Source organism: Thunnus thynnus, chromosome 1, assembly GCF_963924715.1.
Source record: "Thunnus thynnus chromosome 1, fThuThy2.1, whole genome shotgun sequence".
In the NCBI taxonomy this organism is placed as follows: domain Eukaryota; kingdom Metazoa; phylum Chordata; class Actinopteri; order Scombriformes; family Scombridae; genus Thunnus; species Thunnus thynnus.
Window position 1 is genome coordinate 10,849,435 of NC_089517.1, and position 14,044 is coordinate 10,863,478.

Sequence of the window (14,044 nt, forward strand, 5' to 3'; positions counted from 1 at the left end):
TGAATGCTGAAGGAGGTTTTCTTCGCTGTAATCATTCTTCTTGTTCATACATCCCCCTTCAAAAGCGCTTTCAATGTAAGTGATGGAGGCCAAAATCCACAGTGTGTCCACACTGTCATTTTGTGCAAAAATTAGTCACATCAAGTGGATATCTGCCACATTTACAGTCTTTTTAGCATCAAATTCCCTCTTTGTGTTTCCCTGTTGAGCTGCGGTGGAAGTACAGTAACAAAAAGAGGGGCTTTGACACTAAAAAGACTGTAACTTTGAAAGATATCTACTTGATTTGACTCATTTGGATGGCTAAGGCTTCATATTAACTTCAGATAAAGTTTTAAATACAGACGGAGGACTGTGGATTTTGTTCCCCATCACGTACATTGTAAGTACATTATGAAGGGATCGTCTAATGGTCAGTATGAACAGGAGGGACGATTATGGCAAGAAAAACCTATTTCAATGCTCATTTGGGCACCTGATTGTTGTTTTAAGACAGACTAGAAAAATTGTGAACCCGTCCTTTAAACTGTGCCAAAAAGAACACCAATAGACTAACATGAATCTATATGTATTGGTTTTAATAAGCATGCTGGACTGTAAGATCTTATAGCTTCTGTTACAGCATCACTGCCAGTCAGCCATGGGCATGTGAGACACTTACAGTGAAAGTGTGAGAGCACTTGCACAGTGTTTTCAAAGGCCAGATTTTGCAACCTTGCATCATGCACGTGTTGAGATATCTATGATGATGATGATATCATCTTCTTTTAATCTTTCTCACAGAGTATTTCATAAGATTTGGTATCAGCACGCCAAAGAGAGGGGAATGTCTCACTTATTTAAGCCTTGCTGAAATACTCTCTTGCACCCTTATGCAAGACATTAGAATTTTAAAAAGAACTTGAAATTGCACTTCATGTGATGCATTTGAGGATTTCAACAGTGTTTCCTCATTCTAGTCACAATACTGCACTACACTCTGCCTGGTGAGGAAACCCACTCAAACATGTATACAAAGACGAAAACTCAGCAGGGACACTCATCCAATTAAGGATGATGAATTAAGGGACCGTACAGGACAGGATACCAGGAAATACATTGAAAGACTAAAACCATACATCATTCAGGTGGCTGTAAAATGGTGGAATTAGCCAGGCTCAATCTAAACTGCCATTACCTTTTCCAACAACAGTCATTTTGAAGAGGAAGAGTCACTGTGATGATTGTTGAATTGATCAGACAATTGTTCCCCACTGAAACAAAATAATAATAATAGTACTTGAATTTGACAGAATATTTTTATGTGAGGACCCAAGGAGCTGAAAAGGATAGGTTGACAATTTTTCAAGTGTGTCTTAAAACAATAGTCAGGTGCCCAGATGAACACTGAAAGAGGTTTTCCTCACTGTAATCGTTCCTCCTGTTCGTACTTGCTATTAAAAGATCCCCTTCAAATGCACTTTCAATGTAAGTGATGGGGGACAAAATCCACAGTGTGTCCACAAATGCAAAAATGCATTTAAAGGTTTATTTGAAGCTTACATGAGGCTTCAGCAGTCTGAGTTAGTCATATCAAGTGGATATCTGCCACATTTACAGACTTTTTAGCATCAATCTGCCTCTTTGTGTTTCCCTGTTGAGCTGCAGTGGAGGTATAGTAACAAAAAGAGAGACTTTGGCACTAAAAAGACTGTAACATTGAAAGATATCTACTTGATTTGACTCATTTGGACGGCTGAAGCTTCATATTAGCTCCAGATAAACTTTGAAATACATTTTTGCACAGAAAGACCGTGGATTTTGTCCCTCCTCACTTACATTGTAAGTGCATCCAATGAGAAGTTATCATGAGGGACATTTTTACTAATGAGCAATAAAATAAAATGGACTTCATCTTCAATCTTACCTAAATCACATAACAAACAAAAACATACCCACACCTGCAGAGTATTGGTGCGTTTTGTTTTGTTGTTTGCATTTGTTATAGCAATACATTTTGAAATCATAAATTGTGAGTGTACTTTTGACATCAGATTAATAAAATGTAAGAACATGAAAATACATCTTTGTAAAAACTGATATAATTAGGCCATGGCTATCTGTATTTGTACAATTATACAACAAAGACTGTATTTGCAGTGTAGTAGTCAATATAGATTAGATTAGATTAATATTTATTGTCATTGAACAAGTACTTAACAACGAGATGCAGTTGGCATTTAAACTGTTAACAGGCACCCAATTTTTGTGCACAAGCCTGAAAATAATGTACACAAAATAAGAAGGTTACTGTTCTTCATCTCTTCTGATTACAGTCATAACCCTGGTCTCATTTAAAAGATAAATCTTTTAATTTTACAACCAAAACAACGACGACAACAACAAACAAAAAAAACAAAACAAAAAAACAAAAAGTGCCCTAAGGGTGGGGCAGTGTCGCTTAACAGGCTAACCAGAGCGCAATTTAGGCATAAATTGCTGATGTGCATGATGTAAATTACTATGAGCAGCTTACAAGATAAAGGTTTATCTATATATCATTTATATTTCTATATAAGTGACTGATTTCACACAAAAGCACTATTATTTTATATTTATTTTATTTTATGTGTCACATTTGCCTCTTCAGTCTTTTCCACAATGCACTTACTGCACAATTGCTCAGCTCCAGTGGTCTATTTTGATTGGCTCGCGGATATGCCCGGGATTTTGCTTGATCTCGCGATACCGAAGATCCTTCCCAGTGAGAAGCAGATCCTGAGCTCAAGTCAGTCGCTGTTGTGGCTGCGAGGCAGCCCAGTCGGTTAGTCAGTCAGTCCTCTCCGGTTGAACGGCGATTCAGCCTGAGGTTAACCACAAGTATTTTAAACTAACCGACCAACCGATAAAACAACTACTGCCGGCGTCCCGTGAACAAACTCCGGTGCTGTACCACACCTTTACTCCTGCAGGTAAGGCTGCTAACGTTACGTCTTGTTGGCTTCCTCTGTCCAGACTCTCATATGCAGAGCTAGCTCATATCTTCACAGTTCTGTTTCCAGCAAAGCGGCATTTAAACCCCACCTGTCTCCGTTTCCTCCCCTGAAACATGTTACTCTGGTGAAACACTTTCCCGTCAGGTCTTTATGAAAACCTCCAAGCTGGTCGGCTTGTGTTAACGGAGCCAGAGGAGGAGGATGCAGGAACTTCAAAGCTCACTGTTGACTCTGTCTTAGCTTGTATGCTAACGACACATCTGCTTATTATAAACTAGCTGTTTGTGGGCTCACTTGCTAGCTGGTTAACAGTAATCACAGCTTTTGATATTGTTGTCCTGTTAGAAAGGTTATGATATGAGGTTAGCCATGACAGATTTGTGTGTGTGTGTGTGTATGTGTGTGTGTGTGTGCGTGTGTGTGTGTGTGTGTGTGATTGGACCTGGTCAGAAACTGGACAAACTTAACTTGGGTGGCTAGCCTCCAGTTGGTCTCCAGTAAATAAATGTTTTCACCACAACGCTGAGGTTAACAGCCGATTCGGGGTTAAAGGAAAAAATTAAAACGCCACTCCAGACTTTTAAATACTCTGCTTTGAATAATAAAAAAAAAGTATAATTAAAAGCCTTAAAATGGCATGTACTCCATCTCCCTCATAAAAAGTGTCAGAATGAATGAATATGTAAATATATTTAATTTCAGAAGTTTAACTGCTGGACATGCGATGTCTCTTACTTCACTGAAAAGTCCATTTTCAGTGTATGTGAGCTGCAGACTTCAAGTTTCCACATCACACATGTGCAAGTTGCATACTAGACCAGGATTGCTCCAAACTATTTTTGATGTGACAATTCCTGCTCGTAGGCCCACCCCTTTAAAATCAGATTTTCACCGAGCACAGAGAAACTTATCTTCTTTCGAGTGGAGGGGGACTTGATGGGGAAAGTTAAAGTCCTCCTCCACTCAAAAATGTTTTCCTTCTTGTTCCTTCAGTTGGATGTGTGTACAGAGTTTGACACTAGAAGGCTGTTTTCACATTCATATGTTGAAAGTGGGTTTAAACAGCGTTAAGGCTTTTGCTACACTCTTTTGTAAGTGTTAGTGGTGCAAAAACGAAGAATCAGTCACTAAATATCATTATTTATGTTTCCTTTAATTTTCCCCGTAACCCCCAAATCGGAAGCTAACTTCAGCATCGTGTTTTCACCCACAAGCCGTAGCCACTGAATAGTTACTTTGAGATAATGTCTCTTTGCAATGTGCGGAAACTTCCCCATCTTCAAAGATTTTTTCTCTCTCCCACAACATTTCCTCCCACAAGTGCCACACATTTCCACCACTGTCCTGTTATTATAAACTGAAGGTAAACGACCACTTGTGTGCCGTTGTGCTTCTGGGGATACAACAATAACAGTTTACTTCTTAGTGGATGATACTGACCTTGACCACACATGTTACTGTCTATCCATACCACTCATTTACAATCTAATCCTGTTCTGTTTTAGTAGCTACACAGCTGTTAACAGTGTGCATTGTTAAGGATCTGCTGTAGTTGACGTTAAGCTATTTTCAGGGTGCTGACTGGAGTTATGTGGCCATACCCTACTAAGTGTCCAATAGAGAAGATAAGATATATCATTATTCATCCCAAGGGAATTTGTTTGTGCTGAAGATGCTTGATATACATTGTGAAAAGATGTATAATTCATAGAAATATACTATATGTAATGTGTAAACTGCACAGAAAGGTGTATCTGTCTTGCAATATTACTATCTAAAAATATTATAGAAAGGTGCATCTATGCTAGAATTTACTGTGTATATAACTTGCTGTATGTTCTACAAGCATAGAAATATATACAGTATGAATGGAAAATGAAAAAGAAAACACTCATAGAAATAGAGCTGCAATGATTAGTTGATTAACTGATTATTTGCCATCTATTGAATTCATTGGCAACTATTTTGATAATTGATTTTGATTCATTTAAAAACAAAAGTCCAAATTCTCTCTTTTCTTTAGTCTTCTATGACAGCAAACTGAATATTTTTGTGTTGTGGACTGTTGCTTGGAACAATAGAAGAAATTTTAGGTTGAATCTGGGCTTTGGGAAACGGTGATTGACATTTTTCACCATTTTCGGACATGTTATAGACCAAACAACTAATTGATTAATTGAGAAAATAACCGACAGATTCATTGACGATGAAAATAATCATTAGTTGCAGCCCTATATTGAACTGTATGAAGGAGTGATCACACTGCAAGTAGAAAACAAAATGAAAATGGCCACAGGGAGGAAGGATGTCATAGCGTTCATTGGTGCATCTTTGTTGTATCAGCCTGTTTCCGTATTCACCCAGAAAGGCATCATAACAGGTAAATAGCGGGAGATTTTTGTTCTTTTTACAAAAATTCTTTAGAAAATGTACATTATCTTATTAATTGCTTGACATCTCGTCTAGTAAAAACCGCTCTGAGTAATCTAATTGATGTAACAAGCATCTGTACTCCGCTCATCGATGTGAAATAAGGCAACACAGCACTGTTAATTCCCATAAACAATTTATTTTTTTATTTCACCTTAATTAACAATTTTGAGATACATAATCTCTTTTTACAAGAGTGACCTGGTAAATGATGAAGGATTTAATGATGAAGTTAGATGAAGGGGAATAAACATAGTGTTTAGGAGAACAATTATGTGCTGATTTTCATTTATTCAAATGCTTGCAATGCTCACATCTCTGCTATTCTGCACCCTGCAGATCTCTGAATTAAGAGTATTCCTCATAGGCAGCAGTGTTACAGTGTGTCCTAGGCCTTCTCATCTGTCCTCAACACAACAAATAACCTTATGTCTATGGTGACAAATAGCCAGTTGAATGAAAGGAGTGGGTTGAACAGCTTCTCTTTTATGCCCAGTTTAGGGAGGTCAAGTTTCAAATGGTTTTGATGAAAGTTGTACACTAGGTTTACCCTGCAAGCTGCAATAATTTGAGTTTCATATTTCAAACTACACCACAGTCTTTACCGAGTAGCGACAGACTACCAAATACCTTAAATATTTAACATTTTGCTTAAGAGCCAGCTGAAACATGTTTAAATTTCCCCTAAATTCCATCGTACTAATCACATGCCTACCTCTATGTATGGCCATGCATGTATACACGTGTTCAGTAATAATTTGGTTATAATCAGTTATGGTTCATGCTTACTATCTCATGTATACACCACAGTCAAAATGAGTGAGTGTGTGACCTGATTTACCCACCTGAATATTTGCTTAGTCACTATGTTTATTTTAGCATGTACATGCATGTCTGGCAGAGTTCAAGAGTAACTGTTTTCAGTTTTGGACCAACCACATCAACCATTTTGTTTTTAGTTGCTCCTGCTGGCAACCATTTTTTGCATCTGTCGCCCGGATACACTGGATCTCAAAGCAGGTGTGGAGTATAACCACCACCAGTAATCAGAGTTGTACAAACGTTGAAGCAACTCAACACAAAATGAAAGAGAATCAAAAACTCCAGATTCAAAGCAGAGCTAATAAAGAGCAGAGAGCAAACGACAAGATCAAAGGCAGATGTATCCACTAGACTGAACAGCGGACACCCCCACACACACTTATTATTCCACCTGCTGTAATTTACCTTTAAGTTCAGTCTACTAATTTTAGTGCAATGGGGTCAAAACTCTGGAAAAAGCAAGTCAGTGGAGCCTTAGTTAAGATAATTTAGTTAAACTTAGTAATCTAATGTTTATGTAACTGAATCATTTATCCATTTCTGAAATATGGGGTGTAATTAAAGAGAAACTGTCAATTGTGAATTATGAAGTTATTGAAACCATCCTGTTGTTTCCCGGCTGCCAGCCTGGCAACCATCTCTCAAACTCGCTGTCCGGTGCTGTCTGGTCTCATTTGGTGCTCTGAATGTACGCATGAACCAGAAAGGCATCGAAGTGAAGCGGATGCAAAGCAGAGCTTCCTCTAGTGGGAAGTGAGGTGGAAGATGGAAGTGAGGATCGGTAGTTTCTCTTGGTATGACTAAGACATTAATTTCCACGTATTTATGTTGTCTGCTGGCTTCCACACATCCATCGAAACATAAACATAATGATCAAATAAATTCAGGTCTTTGCTGAATCGGGTTACTGTCAACCATGTAAACTCTCTGAATGAGCAGTTTTTTTTTAAGTTGTTAAATTTTCTAATTCAGATTTCTCATGGTAGTTAGGTTACTGTGTGTGTGTGTGTGTGTGTGTGTAATCACTTTTTTCATGTATGCCTTTACCTAGAAAGGTATCTCCCTCTCTCCTCTTTTTCTCCTCCCACTCTGAATCTTCACTCATTTAACATATAGAACTTACACCCATACACACATTCTGCATATATTCACACTCTTAAATGAAACACCTGCATGAATATGACTTTGTGTTTTCATATGAATAAATATATGATATAGAAGCAGTTAATGCAACATTTCCAGTGTGACTGGTGATCGTAACATACCTTCTCTTACTGTCCAGATCATTTTCCACTGTTATGTTGTACTGTAGAAGGTGTTTTTTTTACCATTAATATTTCAAAATCAGTGCTACCTTATTATTATGAGACATCTGATAAGAACATGTTGGAGTGGGTTAAGTTGTTTAAGCAGTAAATCTGTAAAACCTACACATTTTTTATTTTTATTTCAACTTTTATTTTAATTTAACATTTTACTGCTTGTGTGAGTGTCTCGGTTTGCATGTTGCAACCTTTAAAACTAATAAGAAATGCAAGCTCGGTTTTGCAGAATTACTACTTTAAACCACATACTGACTAAAGCAGCTTAAAAGGTGCACAGGTTTGTACCAGATGGCTGTTGGGAAGTTAAAAATATCTCCATATAATACAGAATTGGAGTAAATCTTATTTCTAATTAATAGGATAAGAATAAGAAGTTTTTATGTGGTTTGGAGTTTGGTTTCGTAGCAAGGAGAGGCATTCATAAATGCATTAACAACGATGTAGAAACAAAACCTTGTTCCATAGAGTGTGGCTCTGTGCTATTTTTGAGTGGTGGCAGATTGCAGTAACACTGATAGAAGTTGGCAGCTTGCTAACCAGAACACAGAGCAGATAGAAATGTCTAGTAAACAGAATATGGTATATCACGCTGCAAAATATTGTGTCTATACTGTGTGTGTATATATATATACAGTGCCAGTCTAAAGTTTGGAACAGACACATTTTCTCATTCCCTCGAACAAGAAAATGTGTTTTGACTGGTACTGTATATGAACACAATGAAATGTAGAACACATAATAACACTTCATTAGGAAGGAAGGAGATTCTGAGTGAAACATGAAATGCCAGCAACCAGTTCAGACCCAAACAAAGAGCTTTGAAATCCATAAATCTCAGCACCTGGCAAAGTAATCCTTTAGTCACTGGTATTGATCAACAGCTCTATTCACCCCTCTTAGATGCATTAAGGCAATTTCCTGCTGAGGTGCAAAATGTACCTTTTCAAAAGTTGCTCCACCAACAGAAAACATCATACAGCGTGATGTTTTTATCCACTTTCATCACCACAATTTCACTCCTTTTATAGTGTGTAATCTTAGAATTTCACATCTTATTTTGAGTTGTTTTTTTTAGGCTTGTGTATGTAAGACACACACCATACTTGAACTTACACACTTTCCTTTATAAAGAGTTGATGACTGTACCTCTAAATGTTAAGTTACATCATCCAATAACACTGTTTTATGTGTTATCTTTCACGTACAAAGGCATTAGTCACAGAGACTCATAGATGCGGTATGTTGCTGTTTTGTTCACATGGTTTCTGATGTCTTTCAACGGGAGAGGCTACTTGCACAGTTTCACCAAGTCCTCACGATTCTGTGATATTAAACATGTCATAGTGGTGATATTAAACCCATATTCCCTCCCATTCTGTTTGTCATCCCCAGTAAATATTGAACGTAGGGTCCTATCTGGTTCTATCTGCTGAATTTGGCGGAGTGCAGTTTTCTCTCTTTCTGCTTTGATTTATCGTTGATGTATGTCCTTCCAAAGCCATTTCAGTCTCTTCTCTGATGAGTGTCCTTAATCAGCACATTTTTCCACTCTGTGTCCTTGTGGCTGAACTTCTCTCTTTTAGTTTCAAATATTTAGTCCATTTGAAACACTGACGTGCACAGGACAGGAAGCTGTCAAACGCTAATAGTGTTTTTATTTTGAACTCTTAAGTTTTAACAGGCACTCGAACTGCAGAGTGGTAGCAAAGTAGAAACCAAATTCCACTCCGTCCACTCCTGTGCCGTGTATATTTAGTAATTGCTAAGTTGCTATCCTTAAACCAGATACCGTTGCTGGCTGTCTTTGATCCACCGGCAGGATATGAATTATGCAGCTGCTTATAAAGGATATCGTTCCTTATTATTATGCTGTTAAGTATAAGGTTTTTCCGAGTCTGGACATGCCTTTTCAACAAAGATCAATAGCAGCAAGGTCTAAGGCTGCAGTCAGACTGACTTTTAGCTCTACGTGGAAAAAATGCAGTCATGTCATTCATTTGAATGGCTGCTCCTGTGCACATTCCTTGAAGAGGGATGATTCCTCCTCTTCCTGAGCGTTCCTCCGTTTTTTTCCCCCCCATTAAAGGCTTTCTGGGGAGATTTTCCTTATCTTAATCAAGGATCTGAGGATAGAGGATGTTGTATGCCAGTACAGATTGTAAAGCCCCCTGAGGCAAATTTGTGATTCGTGATATTGGGCTATACAAATAAAAATTGACTTGACTCGACAGTCCGGTGATACAGCGGGGGCACCGACACATAGAGCTCCAAGAAAGAAAAAAAATCTCGGCTCCACTGGCTCCACTTTAGCAGCAACGCAATGTCATCCATGAAATAATTATGGTGATAACTTCCCAGCATTGTAAAATCTTGTCTAGACAACTGTGCTGTGTTTTGGCATCTGATTAACCTTCAAACTCACAGACTTATTCATCAAACTGGACTTCATGGATAGTATTTCACTTCTCACCAGGACCTGAAGCAACATAACCCCTGCAAACGCAGCCCATCTGCGTTGTTGTAACTCAAAGCTGTTTGTGATCTCACCCGCTCAGTCTAGGCCTGTTTATATTATTATTTATATAGAGGGATTATTTTGATGTCTGCATGACAACTGTCTGTCTTCAGCTTGAACTTCTAAAGCATATATCACTGCGTAGCTCGTCAGTTAAAGTGTGTCTTTTGAGCAGCAAACTGTTTTCAGCTTCAGTATAAATCCTCCCCTTCTTCGGCCAGCTGATGGTACTAATGTAACAATGCTTATCATATTTCATACTTGGCTCTAGTAGAAACTGCCGTAGTGATAAGATGCCTGCTAATGTAAGTACTTTGTCTCTCCTTATTGTGTTGGTTTCTGTAAATTGTAAACTGTAAAAAGGGTCATTTTCTGTCTATTGTCATCAACTAATTAATACATTTTTAGATGATGAAACACGTTTGTTTTTTTTTTGTTCTTGTTTGAAAGCTAGAAAGCAAATGTAACATTTATTTTCATCTGTGTTTACAAGACCTCTTTTTGGAGTGTGTTTATCATCTTAATTAAGCTTTAAAGGAGAGGTCTGCGTGGCGATGCTTTTCTTGCACTCTCGAGGCTTTCCCATCTGTTTTCCACCAGCAGCCAAAAAGAGATAACGCTGCCAAATCATTCAAACATTATTCTTCGTTTTATTGTTCTTTGGTGTCCTCCGCATTCAGTATGAACTTTACAGTGGTAAAATATATGGCTGCAACTAACGATTATTTTAACTATTGATTAATGTGCAGATTATTTTTCAACCGTGTCGTCTATTAAATGTCAGAAAGTCCAAGGTGATGTTATCAAATGTCCAACCAACAGTCCGAAACTTGAAGATATTCAGTTTATTATTATATAAAACAGAGAAAAGCAACAAATATTCTTGAGAAGCTGCAACCAGAGAAAGTTTGACCTTTATTTTAACGTTATATTACCAAAAATACTGCAGATTAATTTTCTGTCGAGCTGAAAATGTTCTATCGAGCCTTGTTAGTGTGACATAATTACAAACTTTTAAGATATGTATGCTTATATCTATATTCAGACTATTGATTTTTAAATAAATTTAAAAAGCTTAGCAAGTTGTTTAACAGTTTTTTTAATGAATTATTAGAGTTGAGAAGTTTACTAGAAAATTGTTTTTCAAGGTTTTTTTCTTGCTCTTCAAATCCCACCATCATCAGGAAAGCTGTCAAAACTGTTGTGAATGTTTTCATGATTAACTTGTGCTGAATAGCCTACTGATTGGATGTTGGATATCGACAAAACAGGACAGTTTAACATCCATTTTACACCAAGAACAGCCTCTTCTGTTAAGCTCTTTTTCTTTGTCTGATGACCTGTGCAGGCAGTTCCCCGCATTTTTTTGAATAGCCAGCCAGATGGGACAATCGTCCCATTCTTCCGGGGATGTCATTTTTTTACACAACAACAACATTTTTGAATTAACAAAGGTCTAAAGTTTGTGGGAACATGGTAATGCCCACAGGTTGACGCCCAGAAGCGTCCCGAACACAGAAAAATAATAAGAAAATACAGGCAGAGGGCAGGATCTCTGCAGATACAAACACACTTCAAGTGGGTCATAAGGGATGATTGAGAGGGATCATTTTTAATGAGTACATTGTTTTATAGGGAAAAAAACAACATATAGACAATGTATACCTTTTTAAATGTGAATCAGCGCATAAAGCCTCACCAATCCTACAAAGCAAACCTTTAGTAATCAGGGCTCAGAGCACAAAGACAACTTGAATGAAAGAAGAATAAAAAGAACGTGGCCTTGTATTTGTTGGTGGAGAAGCTTCCCTCACAATAGCACCTGTTCCAAGTAATGAATGAGAGCTATAGTTACCTGTAAGTGACGGATTACAAGCTGTTATTCTATTTTTCTTCAAGTTGCCTAAATGACGTAGATGTCTTTCCTACAGGATGGTGGTAGTCAGTTTGTGTCAGCTCCATCGCTGCAGCTCCTTGAACTTGCTCATGCTGAGACTTTTGTCTCTAATGCAGGCAAGGCCAGGTTGTCCCATGGTGCTGAATAATAGGCAAATGGACAAAGGGCTGCTCTGTTTTGGCTGCATGCGTGACACTTCCTAGAGCCTGAACCCCTGAAGCGCAAAATCCCTGGTCCCTGGAATTGTTGCAGTGCCTCTGATGGTTATCTAACACTGGTGTTAATGATCATTTGGATTCTCCATGCAGTTCATGTTTGGTCTCACAAGCGTTCAACATTTGGACATTTTGACTGTATTATGCTGAGATCAGACTTCACAACATTTTTGTCTTTTGAGATTTATCAGATGAGGAAATCATGGAGTCATACATTCTTGACCAAGAGGCATGGCCACCCTGACCATTAACCATTAGCTTGCCTCTTACATGACTCGCATGACGATAGATGAGGTGGAGGAGGTGCCAGGGATCGACTTCACTGTACATCACCATCATCCTTCTTTCAATTTGCCATGTTTAGAGTAGAAGAGCATTTATCTCCTTCATTCAGCATCACATAAAACATTGTAAAAGTTGTCAAATACGGTGAGAGACGTCATAAAAATGTTGATACCCCAGTCTTATGTCACATCAGCTGTGTAGATTGTCCTCCAGTAAGACACACTACATGAGATAAAACAAGAAATTGTTGAGCCCAGTGCTCATTTGTGTTCCAGATGCCCCATATGTGTTGGGTCAGGCCATTATCAGGTTGATAGACTGAAGCCTGATCCTGGCATTAGATGGCAGGTATCCATGATATAGTCTCCATCCCTGTATAAGAGTGTTGCAGGGTTTCAGTATAGATTTCTTTTTTATTTCCTAGCAAGTAGCAGCTCTTTGGTGGTTTAGGGATTTTCTCAGAAAAGAATGCTCATCATTTTAGGTCAAGTTTGCTCCTCCATTACAAACAATAGTTTTGGCACATTGATTAGGGCGGACATATGCTTTTTGTGATTTTCAGTTATTTTTGTACTGTTATCATGTCAGATATTTATGTTAGACAGAGTCAAAGTTCCACAACTTAAGGTGAACATATGTAAAAATACTCCCTGAAATTCAAAAGCCGGGGCTTCAGCCTGCTCTGAACGCTCCATTTGCACGGATGTATTTGAGAAGTTTCCATTTTGAGTAAAGAACAAGAAAAAAAAAAGTGAAATCCTACAACTACTGTTCATTTACGTTGCCTCCGGAGCCACCGGAAGTCTGCTGAGATGCCGCTTCCAGAAGCCGGCCAATCAGAACAGAGTGGGCTCATCAGAGGCTGACCTGAGGGGCTGCATAAAAGGCCAGTCTAAGATAAATTAGGAGTTTGTGAACTGTAAATCATGCAAAGATATTCCAGTAAAGCCCCAGTAGATAAATATAGACCTGGAAGTGTGCAGGATACGTCCCTTTAAATTTAGGCCTGTCTTGTGTTGTTGATATGAACTATAATTATATTATAATCAAACTAATCAACTGCTTGGTAATCAGTAGACCTTTGCTGTTTGAAAGTTAGTTGTACTTTAATATTCAGCACTCTGTGCACTCTTCTCTGCACTATTTGTATCCTGTTTACAGTTCACAGAAGCGGTTTCACCTGTAGATAGTCATTCCTTGTGTATATTTCCAAAAATTATGTTATTTTTTGTAAGAACGTTAAGAGCCACTAACCCAGAGTCAAATTCCTTGGATGTAAACATACTTGACCAATAAAGATTTTGATTCTGATTCTGAAATGGAGAAGACTCAAAAGTTCACAGCCCAACAAGCACTGCATAATGGCTGCTTCTCTCAGCATTTGAGCTACATGTTTCTTGTCCCGATATCCTCCCTTCTGTGTAAATTCTTGGCAGTGGGTTGAGGGGGTTGGATGAGTCCAGGCTCTCTGTGGGATGTTGTAAACCCTTGCCCTGTGACCCTTAAAGCACAGCCAACCATGGCCTGCTTCAAAGGCAACACAGACAGCTTATGTCTGCATACTTTGGAGGCCTAGCCCT

The 14,044-nt window shown here is 38.3% G+C and overlaps 1 protein-coding gene across 1 annotated transcript in view; it reads left to right on the forward strand.

The window, feature by feature from the left end:
* Nucleotides 1–2,749: 2,749 nt before the first annotated feature.
* glceb (glucuronic acid epimerase b) overlaps nt 2,750–14,044 on the forward strand; it is a 57,597-nt gene continuing 46,302 nt past the window's right edge. Inside the window, exon 1 of the mRNA XM_067583927.1 lies at nt 2,750–2,951. The gene's annotated coding sequence lies outside the window, so the exon portion shown is untranslated. The remainder of the gene's footprint in view (nt 2,952–14,044) is intronic.